A 6,373-nucleotide genomic window follows, 5' to 3' on the forward strand; every position below is an offset into this window, starting at 1 on the left:
GATGCCCGGTCCCCAGGACCGAGTGATCGCCAAGCCATCGCGGGGCTCGGATCCCGGTCCCCGTAACGCCGAGCGATCACCTCGGTCCGGGAGCCCCGCCCCCCCCCCCCCCCCCCCCCTTGGCACTGCTCCCCTTGCGCCCGCCTGCCCGCCCGCCCCGCCAACGCCTGCGGCTACCATAGCAGCTCCATCTTTGGAGCACGCCCGCCGCTCCCGCCCACCTACCAGTAGCCCACAGCGCGCTGAATCCACCATATCAATTACATCATCATTCTGACTTGTCATTCTTACAAGTCCGATGTCTGTTAAGTTGACGTGTCTGTTAAGTTAGGTATGTCTGTTAAGCTACTATATGATTACACTAGTCCTCTACACTGCGCATTAAGTTGTCCATTTGTTCTACCAGCATGTCCTCGTCCTCGTCCTCGCTCACTATATCATCCTCCCCCTCCTCACCAGCACCACTGTCCATAGCTACTGGGCCAGTTGGAACATCCCGCTCACGACTGACACTCCTCCCTGGCACCAGAGAGCCTGTGAATCCTGGAAGCCGGGCCAACTTCTGTAACTTCCACGTATGATGCACGTCGAATCGCTCTCGCTCTCGTCGATGAATAGCCACTTGATATGCGAGTGCAGCCTGGCCTTCTTCCACCAGACGTTGCTCATGGTGTTGGAGAAAGGCAGACTCATCTTCCATATACGTGATCAGCCGTCGTATCTCGATGTTCAGCCGCTTGATCTCCTCGTCCGCTCGCAAGAGCTTGAAATACATGTCCATCGCTGCCCGGCCCTTTGGCTGTGCCCACAGCTCGTTGCGGATGTCGATTCGTCCTTCTCGAAGTAGATCGAAGTCAGCGATGAAGGCGTATTTCACCACTTCATCCCATGAGAGCTGCCTCTTGGGAGGTATCGAGGCGGCGGCTGCAGCATTGTATCGGTCCAATGAGGCGCGGACTGCTTTAGAACGCGTCTGCAAAGCCCTGGAAATGTGCATTCTAAGTTTGTAAGCTATAAAGGCATCAGCCAGTTGCAAAACATGACATTAGAGCTACTCACCAGTGCCTGCCATGTGGCATTTGTTGAGCTCAAACATTCTTGAGACCACCAGCCCCTCCAGTTCATCCAGTGCTCGATTGAACCGTCTAGACCGGACCAGCCTTGCAGCAGCCTCCCACGCTGGCTCTCCTGGCTGCCATCGATGGGTTTCCAGCCGTCGTTCAAGGGCTTGTACGTTTTCCAATGCCTTCGCGAGCTTTTCGGTAGCATGCCGTCGTTGCGTCTCTATCTTCCTCGTTTCTGCGGCGTCGGTGGCGTAGTCGACGACGGTAATCAAGGGCATAAGCTGGTTTAGATTGTTGACCTTCTCCCTTTCAAACAAGGTCAGTAAGAGACTCCATAAGCACTGTGCATGCTTACTGCTGGTCATAGAACACCACCAATGCCTGGTAGTACTCCATTTGCACAGTCTCCTCGGGTGGCTCCTTGGTCAAACCATCCAAGAACTCCCGCTCCTTCTCCAGCCAGTCCTCAACGGCTTCTCGGCTCTCTACGCCCATGGCGTGCAGCGTTTCATCAAGGGCGGTAGCGGTGTTCTTGATTCGAAGCGCCTCCTCATACTTGCTGTATAATAGATTGGCTAATAGATTATTAGTTCACAGGCTTTAGAGGTTGAGTATGAAGCTCACCTAGACCCCCATATGAGTCTGCAATGTTTGCATGCTCGATATATCCAACGATGGCTTGATGTCGATGAAATCTTGAGGCATAGCGAGTGGTCATGGCCAGCGCATTTGATTTGGAGAACCAGTTCTCGCAGGTTTCCAAGGATTCTAGTCCGAATCCTTTCCTGTACCGAGGGAGGTTTTGAACCTGACATCGTCTTGAATGGCCTGGGCCGTGGAAAGCACCTACAAGGCATTGGAAGCCCTGTCGCCGCGCTAGTGGTCCAAGGACGGGGTGCTTGCGAATGGCCCGGTAGAATGCGCAGCCAATGTCGTAGCCTAGACCAAGCCGCTTGAGGCCCAGTATAAGCCGGTACAGTAAGGCGAAGCCGTACTTGTGCCTGAGCAAGGTGATGTCAGTTAAGTTGGGTGTCTGTTAAGTTGACTTACATCTCCCCACTTCTTATCATATCCGCAATCAGCCATACAGATCCATGTCTGCAGACTGCTGGCACGATTCCCGTCTCGTCGTAGATTCCCAGCGCGCGACTGGTGATGTCCTCCTGCATGTTCTTCCACCGCTCATCCTCACAACCATCTTGCTCCTCATCGAATGGCGGCAGCTCCTCCTCTTGTGGCAAAGCCGCCTTCAGCTGCTCTAGTCCTTCCTTCGCCCATCGATCTACTTCCTCTGGAGAGAGGTAGTAGTCCCCCGGAGGCGGTCGATCATCCATCCGCTCGCTTGATTGACCCGCAACACTGACCCCATCGGCAGTGAAGGTTTTTGCTTGACGGCGCTTGAATCGCTTGAGCGAGTTGTTGCCGTCGATGGTCATGAGCACGTCGACCTCCAGCTCTTCTTCACCCTCCAGCTTGTAGAGGCATGCTGGGCAGGCATTCCGTAGCCTCCACCCCTCTGAGTCTCGGTTCAAAGCAACTTTGACTCGTTTGTCGACGTTGCGAAGAATGGACAGGTAGACGTCCAGGGCGACGCGAAACTGTGGCCCAAGGTTGCTCCGTGGTGCGACTCCATGTAAGTCGCTCAGTGTTCTGGAAAAGGCTTGAACTCCCAGTCGCGGGCAGCGAAGTGCAAGTCGTCGGAAGGTTTCGAGGGTTCGAATGGTGAAGACCACAGAGCAGGAGGTTGCAGAGCAGGGAATGAGGCCCTGGCGAGCACAAGAGGCTGCCAGCGTCCCTTGCCCCACAGCAAGTGGAATGCCTTTCCGTTCAGTGCCTGTCATGTGTCTGTTAAGTTACTTCAAACTGTTTAGAGCGAACGTACCATAGATGTCGACAACCACTGTATCCATTAAACCTTCAATTTGAACACCTTCTGGATATTGGAAGAGTGTCGAAAAGCCGTCTGTGGCGGTATCGTGTGCCCATTGCATGTAGTTGTCCGTCATCCGCTCTAGCTCTACCCGGAACTGGTCGATGACCAGCTGTGTGCGGTTAGAGCGATTGCGCAGGTCGCGTCTAGGTTGATTATGCAGTTTCCTAAGACATGGTGTAAGATAAGCAGAGACAGTTGGGCTGGCTGACTTACTTCAGTTCCGCCCTCAATTCTTCAAGTAGCGCGTCCTCAGCGCTGTCCTCGGCCGCTGGTCCGTCTTCGTCCATACCCACATCACCTTCGCCTGCGTGGCTGATTTCGAGAGCAGTACGCCCCTCTAAGATGTCGTTGTCGAAGGGAATGTCCTCCCATTCTGACTGACGTTCTTCTTGAAGTCGTTGAAGAGCAGAGAGGGCTTCAATGATGTAGTGAGAAAGAGGAATTCAAAGGAAACTACACCACGCACCTGAGAGACGCTCCTTTTCTTCTTGCTGCCGTTGCTGATTGTGCATTTCGATTTGAGTGGGGTTGAGCGTTTGCTGACGCAGAGAAGGACCAGTTCCTACTGCCCATCTACTGGCGCTGGAGCTTATTCGAATGCGGCTTGAGGTGGCTCCCCCAGTTACACCAGCTTTGGCCTTGCCACGTCGTGAGGCCATGGCGGTGTGATCACGAGTGTGTGACTCTCTGTGACTCAACAACTGCTTTCTCCTTTCTCTTTCGCAAAAGATCACTGTGGAGGTAAGCACTTCCCAGTAGCCACTGCGTGTTGGCTGCCTCGTGCCTTGAAGACTCAGACATGGGACTCTGGCACTCTGGGCAGTCAACGCGCAGTCGCTACACCCATTCCATATCTTTCTCATTTCACTCTACAGATCTTCCATGCTTTGGCTACCCGTTTCTCGAACGGTATGTTAAGGCATTACCTTTTGCTGATGCTCATGAAGCTACAGACGCGCAGCGGCACGGTCTTTGCGTCCTTCCTGCACACCCAGTTCTCCATCGCGCCTTCACTGGCGACCGCGGTTCAACAGGAATGCGACGCGCAAGAGGATCGCGAGGAGGAGGATGAGAAGGATGAAGAGTTGGTGGCACAGGTGACAGAGCCCCCAGAACTCCCCCCCCCTGCCAAACGGGTCAAGCTGGAACCCCCAGAACCCGCAACTCAGCCGCCTCTGAAGGGTTCACATCGACGGAGACACGCAAGGCGTGAGGCGCGAATTGTCGCGGGTGGACACGAACCACGCGCCGCGGCGACCTCCAAGTATGTCCATGACGCCACTCAAATCCACACTCAGTTCAAGACGGACAACCTACCTGCTGCTGCTGGAGCCTACGTGGCGAGCTTAGAAGATGCCACCGAAAGCTATGGGCGAAAGAAGAAGAGGAGTCTCGAAGAGCTCCGTAGACGTGGCTTTCAAGTCGTGGAATGGAATGGCAGGTGGGTGACATTTATCTTGAAACTTTTTATCTTTACTTTACACCACATGCTAGAGACCCGCGTCCGCTGGTTGACGCCAACGGACGAGTCTTTGCGGTCCTGGCTGGCCAGCCCGACGATCCCACATTCACCCATTCCGTAGCGATGGCTTACGACGCCATTGTGAATGCGGGCAAACTGGCCCAATTCCCTGCCTCAATGCGCAAGCACAGGAGGGGGCTCTTTGCAGCAATCAACGTCGGAATCTCGTACGGCCAAGGCCAAACGAAACCAACGTGGCTTCAAAACGACTACGAAGAAATATGTGAAGATCTACTCTCAAATGCTCATATCGCCAGGATGGCTGCCTTTGCAAGTGGTGCGTACTTCTCTTACGAACTCCTCCAAGCCCTGACCAAAACTTTCAGCGGCGTTTGGAATGTGGGCCCCGCGTCTTCACAAACATTACGTTCTGTGTAACCAGCAGCTTGGCACCCGGTTTCCTCTCCGGCGGCCGTTCATGAAGTCAGTATTTTCTTGCGCGGCGTTCAACTTTGGCACAGATGTCTGGACCTTCCGACATCGAGACGTCTTGAATCTGCCCTATGGATGGTGTGCGATTCAGGCGTTGGGCAAGTTTGACCCCAGGAAAGGTGGTCATCTCATTCTCTGGGATCTCAACCTTGTTATCGAGTTCCCTGCTGGGGCTCTTATCCTTATTCCTTCAGCAACGCTCTCGCATTCCAACATCCCAGTGCAAAAGGGCGATACTCGGACATCATTCACTCAATTTACCGCGGGCGGTATCTTTCGTTTTGTGGACAACGGGTTCCGGACGGAGAATGAGTTTGAAGCAGAGGACAAGCAGGGGTTTGAAGCGATGTTGGCAGCAAAGGATACACGCTGGCAGCAAGGACTTTCTTTATGGAGTACTCTAGACGAACTATGCGAGCAATAATGTAATAACTACAAGTTATAGACTTGACCCTGCTGAAGTGAACCTTGACTGGATTTGACTCAACCTTAACAGACACGCTAACTTAACAGACATACTGACTTAACAGACATCTTTCATATCTTCTGGTTGGAGAGATAACCAAGCTCTGGTATAGTGAAATATAGGTCATAATAGCTAGTCTGACACTCCCTTGTGGTTTCCTGAGCCGTTGAGTCATGTATGAATCCAAGAAACACCAGCTTGAATCTAATGTCTTTTGGTCATTGCATATCTGAATCTCTTACAAAGTGCACCATAAATACCCATCTGGTATGAGATACTCTTCAAAATAGCTCCCATATGAGAAAACTCTTCATTCCCAAGTGTCTGATATGACATGGGTTCAAGCAATGGAGTGTTGCATATACTGTCTTGTAGAACCCAGTGAAACTGTGGTTCATGAACCAAGGTCCATAGCAGCTCAGATCTGTATAAATACTGTTCATTTAGCATTATGAACTATCCAAGCATGGTTTACTTACCTTTCATAGCCTTCAAAGGCAATGGGCAAGTGCAACAACTTGTTAGCTACTTCAGTTTGGCCGTGGTCTGGCCAGTGGTTGTGGGAACATGTAGGCCCCAGACAAAGGTGTAAGTCAGCTTGAATATTCATTTATATATCCTCGACATAACGCACCTATTTCCAGAGACGATCATTGAAGAAGGAACGTTTGGAAGTGGGAAATTTACATACCTCACACTCAGAGAGACCATAGATCAACTAGTCGTTGAAACCATCTGAAATTGAGTAATATTGAAGGTCTAAGACTGCTGAATGCACTGACCAAAGAGCCCAGCAATCGCAGCATAAAGCACGAACGATCCGTGTTATCATGGCGGTTCGCGTTATGTGTGCGCAGTTGATCGGCGTTTGTGACGCTTGTCACAACTCTTCTTCGTCAGAACCACCATGGCCAAACGCAAACGGGGGCGGTCGATTATCGCCCAGCCGTCTCGAT

This window comes from Mycena indigotica, assembly GCF_014461135.1.
Source record: "Mycena indigotica strain 171206Taipei chromosome Unknown Mind.scaff0020, whole genome shotgun sequence".
In the NCBI taxonomy this organism is placed as follows: domain Eukaryota; kingdom Fungi; phylum Basidiomycota; class Agaricomycetes; order Agaricales; family Mycenaceae; genus Mycena; species Mycena indigotica.